At 47.1% G+C, this 15,917-nt stretch overlaps 1 long non-coding RNA gene across 1 annotated transcript in view; it reads right to left on the minus strand.

The window, feature by feature from the left end:
* Positions 1-11,128: 11,128 nt before the first annotated feature.
* Positions 11,129-15,917, minus strand: part of LOC126507350 (uncharacterized) — a 47,730-nt gene continuing 42,941 nt past the window's right edge. The window contains exons 2-3 of the long non-coding RNA XR_007593498.1: positions 15,587-15,732; positions 11,129-11,153 (exon numbers count right to left, since the gene is read on the minus strand). This is a non-coding gene — a long non-coding RNA (uncharacterized lncRNA). The remainder of the gene's footprint in view (positions 11,154-15,586; positions 15,733-15,917) is intronic.

Consider the following 15,917-nt stretch of genomic DNA (forward strand, 5'->3'; position numbering starts at 1 on the left):
TAAAAGGCACTCACCACTAAGACTGACGGCCTGAGTTCAATCTCTAGAAGGAGAGAGCAGGCTCTCTCTCAGATATTGTTCTGAACTCTACTCAACTAACTTGGCACACTTGACTGCATCCCCACAAATAAATGAAAATATGATTTAGAAATATGTGCATGACTGTTTTGTGTAGTGGCATTTCATTTGTATTTTAATAAATAAAACTTACCTAAGGATCAGAAAAGTAAAACAGCCACACTGGCCAGCCTTACAGACTAGACAGTAATGACATGCACCTTTAATCCCAGTAGCCACACTAGTTTTCCATAGAAACCAGGCAGCAGTGGTTCATGCCTTTAATCCCAGCCCTAGAGAGGGTTATAAAATGGAAGGAAATAGCTCTTAGTCACAGTTTCATTCTGAGATTTCTAGAGGCAGACTTGCCATTTTGGACTGCGATAGAAGTAAGAGCCAGTGGCTGGCTGCTTTGCTTTTCTGGTCTTTGCGTTGAACCCCAATATCTGTCTATGAGCTTTTATTAATCATGCTTCAAATGGCGCCCAATGTGGGGAAATAATTTCCACATAAAACCTGAGAAAGTTTTTTTTTTTTATTTAAGGATTCTAAACAGACAAAAGAACAGAGTCAAGCATGGCTTCTTAGTAGCAGCATTGTCTCAGGTGAGCTCTGTTTGCTAGAGGCAAGCCGAGGCACGTCTCCTTTAAGAGAGGTTTCTTGACTCAGTCTTAGTAGCAAAAACTCTGCAGCTCTTTTAAGAGGCTCTACCACCAAACATTTAAATGGTGTTTATGGGCAGCCCAGTGTCATGGTTCTTGATAGTGGCATGGACTTAGAAAGTCCACAGAGTTATGGTAATTAAATGTGGCTCCTGATAGTCACTCCACTATGAAGCTAGACTCTCAGGAAGTCAAGAAGTAGGGTGCATCCAGCTACCAAAGCTTCAGCTTTAATCCTAGCCATATCACTTACAAATTAAAGACTCATGTGGTCAGAAAAGGATAGTTATACAATAAAGACAGATTCAGATGGGAAAAACCCTATAAGTGGTTTACAGTGTGTTTAAAAATATACACTGTCCTGGGAGAGAAAAGAAAAAGGGTAGAGAAAGTCCTTTAAAAAAAGAAATAGAATAGCAGGGTGTGGTGGCCCATGCCTTTAATCCTGACACTTGGGAGGCAGTGGCAGGTGGATCTCTGTGAGTTCAAGGCCAGTCTGGTTTACATAGTGAGTTCCAGGGCAGTTAAACATAAGTAGAAAAACCCTGTATCAAAAAAGCAAAAATAGTTTTAAAAAGCCATGTAAAGATGGAAGATACACAGAGAATCTGGATACTATATGTTATTGTGTTGTTTTTTAATTGTTTGACTGCTAAGAAAGGAGCAATAAGTACCAAAAGACATTTGATTATAAATGCTGCTGAATTAATGCAACCTTTATATTTTGAAAATGTCTTGACCTCAAAATTTAAGTCAGAGATATGTTACTTTGGAGAAGAGGTTTTGTTTTCGCAGGCACTGAGAGGCTCTGGATTCATTCTGGGTAAAGAAAAATAAAGTTTGATTGAGGAAGACCCCCTGAAAAAAATCTCCAGTGGGAACAAATGACCCAGATGGTCCAATGTTTCAGAGCATCTCTGTTGTAGTTTCTTCTGAGTCCTGCATCCAGAACAGTTTTCAAGGCTGCCAGACGAGATGATTCAGCCTCACAGACTATTCCAGTCATAACTTGACCATAGGCCTAAATTTTCTTTGGGTCCCTATAAGATTACCAGTGTCCTCAATCAACAGCAAGTAGCCAAGAAAACTACACCCACATTCCCCCCCCCCCAAAATGGATTATGGATGTTTGTCTTTGTTTAGAGTGCTGGTTACAAGTTGTTAAGGATAATGCCCAAGAAAAAAAGCTAAACAGAACTAATTAGATTCAAGGTTATTGTTTTGAAAAGAAATAAAAAAGGATATAAATATGATAAGAAAAATGATAGATTATTGAATCTACTCTGAAAAGGAAAAAAGGGGGATTTAGATATGATAGGATAAAAGGGTAGATTATTGAATCTTCTCTGAATAGAAAACAGAGAGAATACAGATATGATAAGATAAAAGGGTAGATTATTGAATCAACTTTTAAAAACAACTACTAGTTTTAAATGTTTTCCATTGGATTGGACTTTTGCATATTGTACACAAATTTTGTATATTGATACAAATTTGAGATTAATTTTGTTAAAACATACTGCGCATATATTTCTAATCTTGTCCAAGGTATTGTACCTATATATCTCATTTATCAATGTAATGCAAATTTTTAGTCCTTGAAAATTATTATTACCAACTGTTTAGGATAATAAGAAAATATAGGTTAGTAGTTAATCACCTAGTATAAATGAACTTGTAGTCACATTAGGTATGTTTTCAAGGTCAAACAAAGATATATTTTAGATAGACAGGTCATCTTCAAACACTTCAGAGATCTACAAAATATGGCATTTAAGATATTTTAATAACCTAGGTTCTTCTTTTTTATGAGACATATCTGCTCCTGGCAGCACCAATCTACTTCAGAGAAGATAATGGACATTGAAGAAACTCCACATGAAGTTTACCTTCTCTGTGGCAAAAGTAAGCTACTGCACAAGAAAATGCCCTTGCTTGGAACTACTGACAGTATGCTGTCCTGATAGGGCAAGCAGGACATAAAAGAAAGGGACTGCCAAGCCTTGTCAAGACAAGGAGGGACAGCCCTTCAGAATGTTCTGCTTCACAGAAAGATCTGTCATGTATGCTAGACCTCTAGCTGAAGATGGAGATGCTCCAACATTACAGAGGAACTTTGGGTGACTGTCCAGGCAGCCAGCTCTTTCTGTCATTACTCAAATTTTTTGGAAGTCACTTGCTTGCACTTCCTGTTTACTCAGTTAATATTATTTTCTTCTTGGATCTCTGAGGTAGTTGAAGGCTAGACAGCTATATTTTTCCTTGTAACCTGATGCATAAAGCAAGTTATGATAGTAAATTAGGTACAAGACTTTGGGCTCACCAAGATAGGATAGATATGGAATATTTTCTCTGAATTTGTCAAATGCAAATGGGCTAGACATTGTTGATGTATTTATTGCCTTATATATTACATATAGTTATTATATTTATTGCATATAGTTTTTCTTATATTAGTTATAGCCTTTTTATTTTAGACAAAAAGGGGAAATGTAATGGCATCTCATTTGTTTTTTTTAATAAATAAAGCTTGCTAAGGATCAGAAAAGTAAAACAGCCACACTGGCCAGCCTTACAGACCAGGCAGCAATGACACATGCCTTTAATCCCAGTAGCCACACTAGTTGCCATAGAAACCAGGTGATGCATGTCTTTAATCCTAGCCTTAGAGAGGATTATAAAATGGGAGGAAACAGCTCTCAGTTACACTTTCATTCTAAGATTCCTGGCAGAAGGATCGCCATTTTGGATTGAGGTAGAGGTAAAAGCCAGTGGCTGGCTGCTTTGCTTTTCTAGTCTTTAGGTTGAACCCCAATATCTGTCTCTGAGTTTTTATTGAAAGTGCTTCAGTTTTGCCTGTTTTCCACATGTGTGCCTGGTTCCTTTGGTGGCCAGAAGAGAGCATCAAATCCCCTGAGATTAGAATTACAGACATATGTAAGCAGTCATGTGGGTGCTGAAAAATGAACCCAGATCCTTTGAAATAGCAGTCAGTGTTCTTAACTACACACCTGAAAGTGATTTTTTTTTTAAGTACCACATATAAAAAAAAAATAAGGTGATTGAGGAAGATACCCAACATCAATGGCATTGGTCTCTCTCTCTCTCATACGCACGCACGCACGCGCGCACACACACATGCATATACTGTACTGAGTTTATCTTCAATATATGACTATATTACTTCTTTACCTTTTTTTAAATTGGAGGTATTTGTGTTCCATGATGTACATGTAGTGATCAGAGGACCAGCTGGGGTGCCCCTTCCCCTGCTGTCTACTTAGGATTTCAATTGCTGTGGTGAAGCATCATGACCAAGGCAGCTGAGGAAGGAAAAGGTTTATTTGGCTTGCCTCATGATTCACTATCCGAGGAAGTCGGGAGAGGAACTCAAGCATGGTAGGAACCTGGAGGCAGAAGCTGATGCAAAGGCCATGGAGGGTGCTGCTTACTGGCTTGCTCCCCAAGTCTTGCTCAGCCTGCTTTCTTATAGAGCCCAGGACCACCAGCCCAGGGGTGAAACCACCCACAATGAGCTGGGCCCTCCTCCATCAATCACTAATTAAGAAAATGCCCGCAGGCTTACCTACAGCCCCAGCTTATGGAGGCCTTTTCTCAACTGAAGTTCTCTCCTCTCAAATGATTCTTAGCTCATGTCAAGTTGAAAAACAAAAACAGAAACAAACAAACAAACAAACAAAAAACCTAGTCATCATGCCTGTTGGGTTATCTTACTAGTTCTACAGACACTTCTCAGCTCCTGACCTTGTCTGGTCTTATATTCTGTGTGTTCTACAGGAGAGGGGGAAGGGGGAGAAAGAGGGAGAGTGAGAGGACTAAGTTAAAAAAAAAATTAACAGAGAAGCAAACCATTTTAAGAGGGGGAAAAATGTAAAACCCACAGAGCTGCCATGCCCGCCAAGCCATCTTTCACTCCTGTGCGTTATCTCGCAGCCCTTGTTGACACACTGACATATTTTCCCCAGTCGCAATCAAAGCAATTGTATCATTTGCATTGTGGTTCCACTTAGTGTCTTCCCATAAACCTTTCCCCAGTCGCTATACAGTCTCCATAATGATCATTTTTAATGTCTGTGTAATGTTCTAACAAATGGATGTATTATTTCCACTTTTTTTTTTTTTATTTCATAGATTCCTGTCATGATGAGCATTTCAATGCAAAAGCCGCATGGGGTGATGGAAAGAGTGAGCTTTTCTGTCAAACTGAAGGGAGTTTAAAACCCGCCCTGCAACTTCCTCAGCTGTGTTGACTTAGGGGCTTCCAGTAGGGGAAGCTAAGGCAGGTGCTGCCAGGGTGGATGGGGGCTTGAGGCTGAAGGAGGTGGTGGCTGGGAGCTGAGGGAAAGATGCAGGTCAGTAGCAGCTACTGTGGTCTTTACGGCCTTCTCCAGGCCCTGGTTAAGAAAGGGCAGGTCAGCAAAAGGAAGTTTTGGGGAAGACCGCAGCTCCTTTCTCAAACGCTCTGGACCCAAGACCTGCGTTGGTTAATATACGGTTAGGAGATGGAGTCCTAGACGATGTTTGATGAGAATGGGAGGCAGGGAAACCCCCATTGGCTTCCTCTGTGGTCTACAGCTTGAGGCTTTGAGTCGCGAGCCACTCTTTTGCCCCAGAGAGCTTTCTCTGAGCTTCCTCCCTCTCCTGTGAGCCAGAAGGTATATTCTGCTTCCTCTCCCTTCACAAATCAACATTTCATATCCTTGACTGACCTTGAACCTCTGGTCCTCCCTCTGAGTTCTGGGATGTCAGGCATGTGCCTCTATGCTGTCTACACAGTATTGGGATCAAACCCAGGGTTTTGAGTATCCTAGATAAGACTCTACCAACTGAGCTGCGTCCCAGCCTCCCCTTTAGTCTTTTCTGCTGCCCCATCAATAAGCATGAGTTATCAATTTTCTGCAGTCTCCAAGGCTTGTCATGATTCTTGGTTTGGAAAACCCTTTGAGGTGACTGGAGAGCCTGTTGGACTCCACCTGTTCTTGTCTCTTAAGGACCACGCTGCCTGTGCTCAAAGAAGTATCTAGAAAATCCCTACAAACCCCTTCACGGCTTCCAAGCTTCAGTGGGTGACTCTAGTCTTAGGAAGTCACGAGACCAAGCATCTCCTTTGCAAATGGGGCCCATTTCCACACCAAGACAGCAAAAGGACACCATGCCCTTAACAGCTCCCTGGAGATGTCCACACTCAATTCCATCTGAGGGAAGCCCCAAGGTAAGGGACAGGAAGAGGGCAGGAGCTTGGGACAGCCCACCAGAGACCTGCCATGGCCCCATTTACCCCTAGAGGCAATCCATCCCGCCCTACCTCCTAGGGATCTCCCAATGTTGACCAGTGGAAGAATGGGCCAGCTGAGCCCCCACCACCTGGGGGAAGCTGCTGACTGCCCCTTCTTAGCTGTCAGGGCTAATCAACATCAGGGCAGTTAATGGGGAACACAAAACCTATTTAAAAGCTACATTTACCACTTGGCTGGTTCCATTACGCTGTGCAATATCCAGGTGCCAGGCTTTCTCTCAAAGTGTCTGTCTCGCTGCTTCCCCGAACTGCCGAGGTTAGGATGTCACTGCCCAAAGCCACCCCCGGAGGACTTCTCTTCCCCCACTCCAGCCCTCATCCCCACAGCAGCTCTTCTGCAGACTCCAGATGAGAGACTCTTCAGTCCAAAAAGCCATGCAGGGAAGAAGATTCTGAAGCTGGACACAATGGTGGACTCTGCCTCCTCTCTCTCTCTCTCTCTCTCTCTCTCTCTCTCTCTCCCTCCCTCCCTCCCCCCCTCCCTCCCTCCCTCTCTCTCTCTCTCTCTCTCTCTCTCTCTCTCTCTCTCTCGACCAGAGAGATGTCTCACTCTGGCTATGGTGGCCACGTGCTTACAGTTGGCTGTGGTGTTGATTTTATACACAGCTATCCACAAGACTCTGGGGATACTGGGCATGAACTACAAGTCTCTCCAGTTCCCTCTGGTTTTGGGTCCAGGGTACTTGAGAAAGCAGAATAGGTCACCATGTCTTCCCTGTTTTCCCAGCACGGGCAGCTCCTATTTCCACCCCAGAATTTCTCTCCCTGGAAACCTAATGGGGGATGAAAAACCCGGGGATTCCATTAGAATGAAACTTGAACCATCTCATCCCCAGTTACCCCTCCCCCATAGCTCTACCAAGGGTACCATCCTGCCCTCCTCCAGCACTCAAGCACTTTCTATACTTTAATCCAAAAATTGCTTCACAAGCTGGGTGGCAGAGATGCATGCCTTTGATTCCAGCACTCAAGAGGCAAAGGCAGGTAGATCTCTAAGTTTGAGGCCAGCCTGGTCTACAAAGCAAGTTCCAGGACAGTAAGGGACACACAGAGAAAACTGGTGTAGAAAACCCAAAACAAACAAACAATTTCTTCACACAGGCGGGCTAGGAATGTGGTTGAGACGGTAGAGTGTTTGCCTGGGTTCAGTTCCCAGCACAGAGTGCATAAAGGCATATGCCTGTTCACCCCAGCACTGGGGAGATGGAGAAGGCAGGATCAGAAGTTCAAAGAGGGAGAGGAAGAGGGAGAGAGGAGAGAGGGAGAGGAAGTTAGAGAGGGAAAAAGAGGAGAGAGAGAGAGAGAGAGAGAGAGAGAGAGAGAGAGAGAGAGAGAACTGAGAAGGGTGTGGGCTTTTAAAATCACAGAGCCTGCCCCCAGTAACACCCTTCCTCCAATAAAGCCACACCTCCTAACCCTTCCCAAACAGTTCCACTAGGGACCAAGCAGCAAATATATGAGTCTATAAAAGCTAAGATATTTTCATTCGAACCACAAGAGGTGACATATTCCTGCTGTAGAGGGATCTGGGTTCTGGTCAACCTAGACTTCCCATCAGTCAATGGTTCCCCCGAGACCCTTCTTCTAGGGAACTGATCAGCTACCACCATCCTTACACACAGAAAACCTGCTGCATTAGTGTATTAGCCGGGCTTCTCTAGAGTCACAGAACTTATGGAATGAATATCTATCTATCTATTTATCTATCATACATACATACACACACACACACACACACAAAATGGCTAGGAAAGTCAAAGAACCTAGTCATTCATTGCTCAGTCCCATGAGGCTGGGTGTCCCAGCTGGTCTCCTGTATATCTGGAATCTTGAAGAAGTAGGCTCCAATGCCAGTAAAGGAATGAATGTGTTGGCACGGTGAGGGCAAGAAATCAAAGAAGAAGGAAACCATCCTTTTTCTATTCCCTTATATAGACTTCCAGCAGAAAGTGTGGCCCAGATTAAAGGTGTGCCTGCCTGCCTCAAGATGCAGATCACAAGTGTGTCCTCCATTTCTAGATTGTAGTTCATTCCAGACAGAGTCAAGTTGACCACCGAGAATGGTCATCACAACTAGGAAACAATATCTGTTTTTAATCAGGGTCTTGCTTCATAGCCCAGGCTGTCCTTAAGCTCATGTCCTTCCAGCCTTTGCCTCCTCAGTGCTGGAATTACAGGGAATTGAATGGAACTTGATAGCATGAGAAGAGAGCCTACCCATCGCTCCATAAGGGAATCTAACGACCACACACCCAGTCACACCAGTGGCGTCTTCCATGGTTTCCCCCTCCACCTGCCCAACAGCTCAGTCCACATCTCTTCATCTGCCACATGGCTGGACCACAGCATAAGCAGAAGGCCTGGCTTCTGCCTCTGTAGGTGACAGAGGTTGCCAGAGTTCCATCCACATAGGCACATATCCCCAGGCAGAGTGGAGAAGCATGAAGCACAGAGTACTGTGGGCTGGGATCTGGGGCCAGGAAGTCTGGGTTTACTATAGGACCTCAGAAAAGACCTCAGTTTTCTCAGTTTCATTTCTCCTCCTTGTAAAATATGATGCAGGGTTGGAGAGATGACTCACTGGGTAAAGGCATTTGCCAAACCTGACAACCCAGAGATCCATCCACATGGTAGAGGAAGGAACCGATTCCTACAAGTTCTCCTCTGACCTCTACATGTACACACACAGACACACAAATAAAGGAGTATAATAATTAATCAACTTTTAAAAGGAGTATGGCTAAGCCTGTTACTTTCAGATGGTTTCTTATGGGAACAAATGCCCCCTAAAACCAACCGGAAGGCAGAGACAGGGGTGTTAACCAGAGTAGTGCCAACTCTATCTGCTTTGTACATAGACCCTCTACAGCAAATGCCCCTTAGAGAAGAGAGTTTGGGGATCACTACAGCAATGATCCCTACCTGTGATTGATGTAGGGATAAAATACTGTATATGAAAAGGGAAAGGGGGCTCAGAGCATGGTGGATGCCCAGCAAATCATCCCGTTATCTCTTCTGAGAGGGCTGGGGAAGTGCTCAGAAACCAGGACATAAGAGCCTTCTTCCTCCTCCTCTTCTCTCTCCCCATCTCAAAACAACACAACAACAACAACAAGGTCTCATATATCTATCCCAAGCTGACCTCAAGCTTCCTCTGTAACCATGGAAGACCTTGAACTTTCTGCCTCCCACTGCAGGGGTAATAGTTAGATGCCTGTTCTTCTCCTCCTTCCTCTTCTTCCTTTTTTTCTCTCCTTCCTTCATCCCTCCCTTTCTCTCCCCTATCTCTCTCCTCTCCCCACCCCCTTTTCTTGTAACCCAGATTGGCCTAGAAATTACAGCAATCCTCTTGCCTCAGCCTCCTGAGTGCTGGGAAGTATGCTACCACACCCAGCAAGGCCTGATCATCTGACCCTCAAGTTGAGGAATTTCAGCAGAATCGCTCAGTAATTACTCAACCTAGAAAGAAATCAGAGAGAGGGAGGAGTGGTAGGGAGGGGCTAGAACCCTCAGATACTCAGCTACCAGGAGAAAGAGGCATAGACCCCAGCCTAGCAGTCAGCCAGCTCTGTGCAGGTTTCCCAGTCTGGTTACCATGGAGATAGATTGTGTGGGCCCAGGGCACTGGTCCCTCCCCCAGAGGCAGCACCAGCTCTTGTTGATTACTTACACTGAAGGTGTGGAGGTGGGCACCTCTGCTCTCTCCTTGTTTTCTCTCCAGCCACCATTCCTCTGCCTCTGCTCACCCCAGGGTTTCCCCAGGCAGCCAGGGGTCAGATCTCCAGTGGGCAGAGCATGTAAAGGGCCTGGGTATCTCTGTCAGAGCGGCAGTCAGGGAAAGGTGGGGAGGGTGGGAACCAGCAAATGAGTTGAGAGTTGGCCCGGTAGGTGACCAGCTACTGCTGTGGAGGGCTGAGCAGGGGCAGAGACTGCGGGTGGGAGACCGAGCAGAGGCTCCCAGAACCAGGAGAGTGAGAGACAACAAGGCCTTCAAGGCCACTGGAGTGAGAAGAGACAACGCCTCCAAGGAGTAGCATGCAGGCAGGGGGCTGGAGGAGCGAGCCTGGAGTTCCAACAGCAAAATCTGGACCTAAAACCTCAGGGCCTCAGAGCTACAGGAACCAATACAAGCTGGTTGTTGTCCCAAGACTCCTTCTCTAGAAAACCCTAGTGAAGACACCTTATCTAAAGGAAAGGCACCCCAGATCAAGGCCACATATAGATGCTGCGACATGGAGCCATCCAGAGATTTCACACGCTAAGTAGCATGGCCGAGCATCACAGAGGTCCTGCGTCTTCACGTGGTCTGTCTTAAGTTTATATCACACAGGTCCTGCTGTAAGCGAATTTCTATTTGAAGCCAGATTTTACTATGGAACTCAAACTGTCCTCAAACTCAAAATCCTCCTGGTTCAGCCTTCAAAGGCTAGAATTGTGAGCATGTATCGCTACACTGGGCAGCGCCACTACACAGGGCAAGACACTTGTTTGAACTTAATTTGGTCCAACTTTGTCATTGAACTTTCACCTTGGAGCCTCTCTTCCTTCTAGCACTTTTTTTTTTTTTGTCCATCTCATGCAGAGTGGACCACTACTTAGAGGCAAGATCAAGAGAGCAGAGACTGTCAACTATGGCCTTGTAGGAGTCCCTGCTCAGGGTGAAGGCTGAGCAGCGAGTGCTTAACCCAGACATAGTTGTGTACATGATCACATCATGTACCTTCAAGACGTGGGAACTGTCAGCCCCAACATCTCAGGGTCGGAAAGGCTGGACACTGGTGGGTTCAGCGGTAGTTGGAGAAATGTCAGAACTGTCACGTGGTTACAGTCCATACTCCCCTCCCCCAGTTCCGATACACCATTAAAGCTATTTCATCATTGCTTTGTAAAACACACGTATGGGCCAGATGTGGTGACACCAGCCTGTGTCCCAGCCACCCAGGAGACAGAGGCAGAAGGATAGAGAGGCCGTGGGATGGAGAGATGGCTCATCAGTGAAGAGCAGCTGGTTCACAAGGCCCAGGTTTAGTTTCCAGCATCCATAAGGCAGCTCACAACCACCTGTAATTTCAATTCCAGGAGATTTGATGCTGTCTTCTTCTGGTCTCTGCAGGCTCCTGCATGTGTATGGTGCATAGAAATAAAAACTGTGAGTGTGAGGCTCATACACTCACTCACACATGCATGCACACGCACATGCACAAGTCTGAGGCCAGCCCGGGCTACATAGAAGTTCAATTTAGTGAGACCTTGTCTCAAAGTAAAAATGTAAATTAGAGAAGGACTTGGGATGTAGCTCAGTTGTAGAGGCAAGATCCTGGGTTCATTATATAGTTCAACAAAAATCGATCCATCCATCCATACATACATACATACATACATACATACATGTGTATATGTCCGTACTAATAGTACTTAGGGGAGAAATAAAGATGGGAAGGAGACACAGAGCAGTTCCATTGTTTTCTAGGGGGACAGGGTGTGTGATACAAGAGAGTTTCCCTGAGTTTCTGGCTCTTAAGTTGTGGTCAGAAATGAACTTGAAGTGAAGTAGTGGCCAGGCAGTGCACCAGGCTTCTGGGAGTCTCTTCAGGGGGAGTTAATTCTCTGCAGACATGTCCAGTAGCGGAACCTGTAGGGCCGAGCCCTAAAAACCCTGCCACCTCTGTGGAAGTTTTGTTCCTGGTGGAATCCACTCAGAGAGGGCACCTGTGCTGGCTCTGGGGCACTCCTATCTCACACAGCCATCCTCAGCAGGGCTCTACATTGTCCCTTGATATAGGAGGACCCGCCTGCAAGGCTCTGACGACACACCGACATGGGTCCCACTTCAGACATTTCCGACTGATCTGATCTGGCATGAGATCTGAGAGCTGGAGACTCTGAGACCCAAGTGGCTCTAAAGAGCAGTGGGGCTGGTGTCCTCAGTGTCCCTGCTGGTGCAACAAGAGTGACGATGCCCAGATCTTGTCGCTTAGAATGCTTGCTGACTGCTGTGGGTGTCTCCCAGACTCTTATATCCTGGAAGCCCTCCCGGTGGGAAAGCCGCATGGAAGTCGGGCTGTTGGGGCGGCTCAGAGAGCTCACCAGGCAAGTCGATGGCCGGTCCCTGGCAACAAGGGCCCAGCTTCTGACCCTCCCAGGCTGGGAGAAAATCACTGTCCCGAGGATGCTGGGCAGGAGCTTTGGAAATGAAGACATCGCCACTCACCAAGTGCTCGGTTTGTAAGGCTAAATGACTTAATATTTTTGGAGCGGAAGGAACAAAACCGCCGCAAGCCACTGTTGTTTCGCCCGCTGTAATTGATGGGGCTCACTCTTCTCTGCCGTGAGGGTGTGGGCTGCAGCTATTTTTCTTTTTTTAACCAAACACTGCTGAATACAAACCATCGATTTTTTTTTAAGTGGGTTTCAAACTGAGAAATACCTTGATCCCTCAAGCCATTCACTTCCAGTGTCATAGGTACGCCTACTGGCCAGGCCCAATTCCCACTGCTGTCCCCTCCTCCTGCCTCTCAGGTAACACGGTACCTCTTCCCAACCTCTGCCCAATAGTGACTGCCTCAAAGAGAAAGATGCGTGTGCACATTTTTACATGTGAGGGGAGACGGAAACTAGAGGACAATCTTGGGTTTGGGAATCTGCCTGTCTCTGCCTTTCCTGTGTCTCCAGGGCCGTCTGTACCTCCACAGTCCTGGGGACCTGCCAGCGCTCTGTGTGGGAACTGAGGGGAAAGTGGCAGAGCTCAGAAGACCTCAGAGGGACACTGGAGTTTTACCCATGTGTCAGGTAGCACACCTGAGCCCAGTCCAAGAATATTGGTGTAAGGTAAGCACTTCGAAGTGGGCCATCCTGCCATTCTTCTCCCAGGAGGGGAAAATGAGAAACAGAAGCTCAAGAGCATGCTGGGGTCACGTGGCAGGTAGTGGCTGTGTTGAACTTGGCCCGCAGTCTGCTGACTCTAAAGCTTTTCTTTATACTGGTAATCCTAAACTAAATGTGTTACCTGATGTTGGCGCTCAGGGCCAAGATGGTGGGACTGCTCCCTTAAAGCCCATCTTCTCAGGCCCTCATCTCTCAGGGTCCCTGTTCCTATGGAAATGGCCCTGACAAGTTGATGACTAGAGGCTGGGGACTTTTCTCCAGGCCCCTTGGTGAACTGGTATACACGGCTAAGATAGCTCTCCCCTGGGCAGTTCCAGTGTCCCTCTAAGGTCCTCTGAGCTCTGCCTCTCAGTCCCCTTACACTGAATACTGGCAGTGTCCCCCAGGACTCTGGAGGTACAGACAGTCCCAGAGGCACAGAGGAAATGAAGTTGGCACCTCCTGAGACATCAGGAGGACACTGGTGCCAGCCAGCGTGCTCTGTTACTTGTTCCTGCTGGGTCCCAAAGGGCCGGCTCAGCACGGGGGAAGCACTCAGCAGAAGAGGAAATGCAGACCAGTGTGATCCCCGGCCAAGTTTACACTCTTTCAGCGGCTCATTTTCCCTGGATCCTTAAACAAAATTTCCAAAGTCCTAGGGATGGAAACCAAGACCTACGTCAGGAGGGACATTCTCCTCACCCAGTCACAGGCCTTGCCCTGAGACCACTGTGTCACGTGTGCTCTGCACCTCGCCCAATCACAGCCCTTGTCCTGAGACCACTGTGTCACGAGTGCTCTCACCTCACCCAATCACAGCCCTTGCCCTGAGACCCACTGCATCGCATGCACACTGCTCGTTCCTCCAACACTCTGCCTTTTCCTGCTGCACAAGGGAATAAAGCAGCACAGCACCCAGAGGAGGCTTAGTTCCAAGCTGGTATGACCATATGCCTGATTCACAGAAAAGAGTCCCTCCACCTCCTGGAGGGCTCTCGGGAACCTTCTGGAATTGCAGGGCTGTCTGAAGCCTGGCTGGGCTACCCAGGAAGGCCACGTGCTGACTTGTTTATGGTGTGGACCACTGCCACCTCCCATTAGAGCAAGCCACTCTACTTGGTCCTTAGCATCTCAGATTGCAAGCCCTTGCCTCCTTCAGAGGCAGCGCTGCTGTGCTCTCCTGGGAACTCAACCCTGAGGGCCAACTCTTGGGTTTCCAACCATTGTTCAAAAGCTGGAGCATGCCTATGCTCTAGCTGCAAAGGAGTCTAGAAAGGGAGGGCTTGGCACTTTTGCTTTCTTGAATGGGAAGGACTCTCTCTCCCGTTGGTGGTCCTAGGGTACAGAGTCCCAGGAATTAAGGAATTTAAAAGAATGGGGAAGTCTCTGGCAGGGATCGTCCAAGAGAACCAATGAGCCACGACCTTAGGCACTGTCCCTCACTGCCCTGATTCAGTTTCCACCTGCAGCAAGAAGTCACAGCCATGCTGGTCCCCAAACTTCTCTCTGGCACCAACATTCTCTGGCTGATCTGCAGAGAGAGGAATCTTCCAGAAGTCTCTGTACTAGAAAGGACAGCCCCGGTGACATTGCAAAGACAAGCTACCTCCCAGATCTCAGAGATGTCTCATTCCAGAGACAAGAGCTACCGTCAGAGGGTCTTTACTACCACTGCTCTGGCCACTTTCTTTTGTCTCAAGGGGAGCCTTGAACTCTGTTGAAGGGACAAGGGGTCAAAAAAAAATGGCTGAAGAAGACATTAGTAAATCCAAAGGCAGCCTGCTTTAAGGGAAGGGCTCACCAGCTGTGATACTGATGAGTTCTTCTCTAATTTATCCATTCGCCCAAGAATCTGTTTAAACAACTGCCAGGGATCAGACATCATGCTAGACCCTAGAGCTACGGCCATAAACAAAACAGAAAGGCCCCATGCCTTATTTACTCTTACATGCTAGTGGGGGAAACCTAGGAAATGGGTAAATAGATTGAAAAAGATGTTTCCAGAAGATGATCAGGGTATAAAGACATTAATAAGGAGACACAATGGAGAAATAGAGCGACAGGTAGGCAAGACCCCTCAGAGATGGCATTTCAGTGGAAACCTGGGTAATGGGAGAGGGCAGAGGGACCAGGCAGAGGGAGACTGGCGCAGGGATGGAGGGCACCCACAGAGCTGTAATCCCGTAGGAGATGGGCCAGAGAAGAGATTGTTAAGACACAATAGGGAGCCTGCCTTTGACTGTGCTTGGGGGCCTGGAGGAAGGTGGTTGTGGCTTAAGCCAGAGAGTGGTGTGATCTGGTTTGATTTGGGCTGTCTTTAGGAGATGGCATTGCCAGGATGGGAGATTCTGGGATTATCAGGGAGAGTAAGGGGATAACAGAGCGAAGGTGAGTCCTGGTTCAGTCAGAAATGGTGACATTAGCCACTGGTGTGGATGACAGATCTTGCTGGAACCATGGCGAGTGCCCAGTGCGTGTCTTGTCTAGGAATTCCAGGAAGAGTCCTTCCGACTCTTTCAGAAGTCACAGGGCAGGCTGCACCCCAGAACAAACCAAACCACACTCCGTGCTGTGTGGCTTCATAAACAGTGGTACTTCTCGCCCACATGCATGTTCACGGTAGGCTGGTTTAGTTAGGGTCTCCGTTCCCCCAGACACTCAGGGACACATGCTAATAGAGGCCCACCTGGACGGACGCTCCTCTTCAGTCACTGAGGGGAGCAGGCGCTGGCAGCTCACACCTTCTTCTCTGAATTCCATCATGCCTTCTGTCCCCCTCAGTGGCCACACGTCTCTCTCTAGCAGCAGAGAAGTTAGGACGGACGGCCTTCCCTGGGGTCAGAAGGAAAGGGTGGAATACATCAAGCTCTAGCCGTGTCTGCTGTGAGTTGATAGAATGGCCAGAAAACAAACAGCGACCTTTCTGGGCGAACCTCAACCTCCCACACACCTGCCTCGGACAGTTGATACAATAAGGGGCAAACAACACTTCATTTGGGATGACTGGTGTTGACTGG

Source organism: Alexandromys fortis, unplaced genomic scaffold (genome assembly GCF_014885135.2).
Source record: "Alexandromys fortis isolate MF-2015 unplaced genomic scaffold, M_Fortis_MF-2015_v1.1 scaffold_26, whole genome shotgun sequence".
NCBI lineage: Eukaryota > Metazoa > Chordata > Mammalia > Rodentia > Cricetidae > Alexandromys > Alexandromys fortis.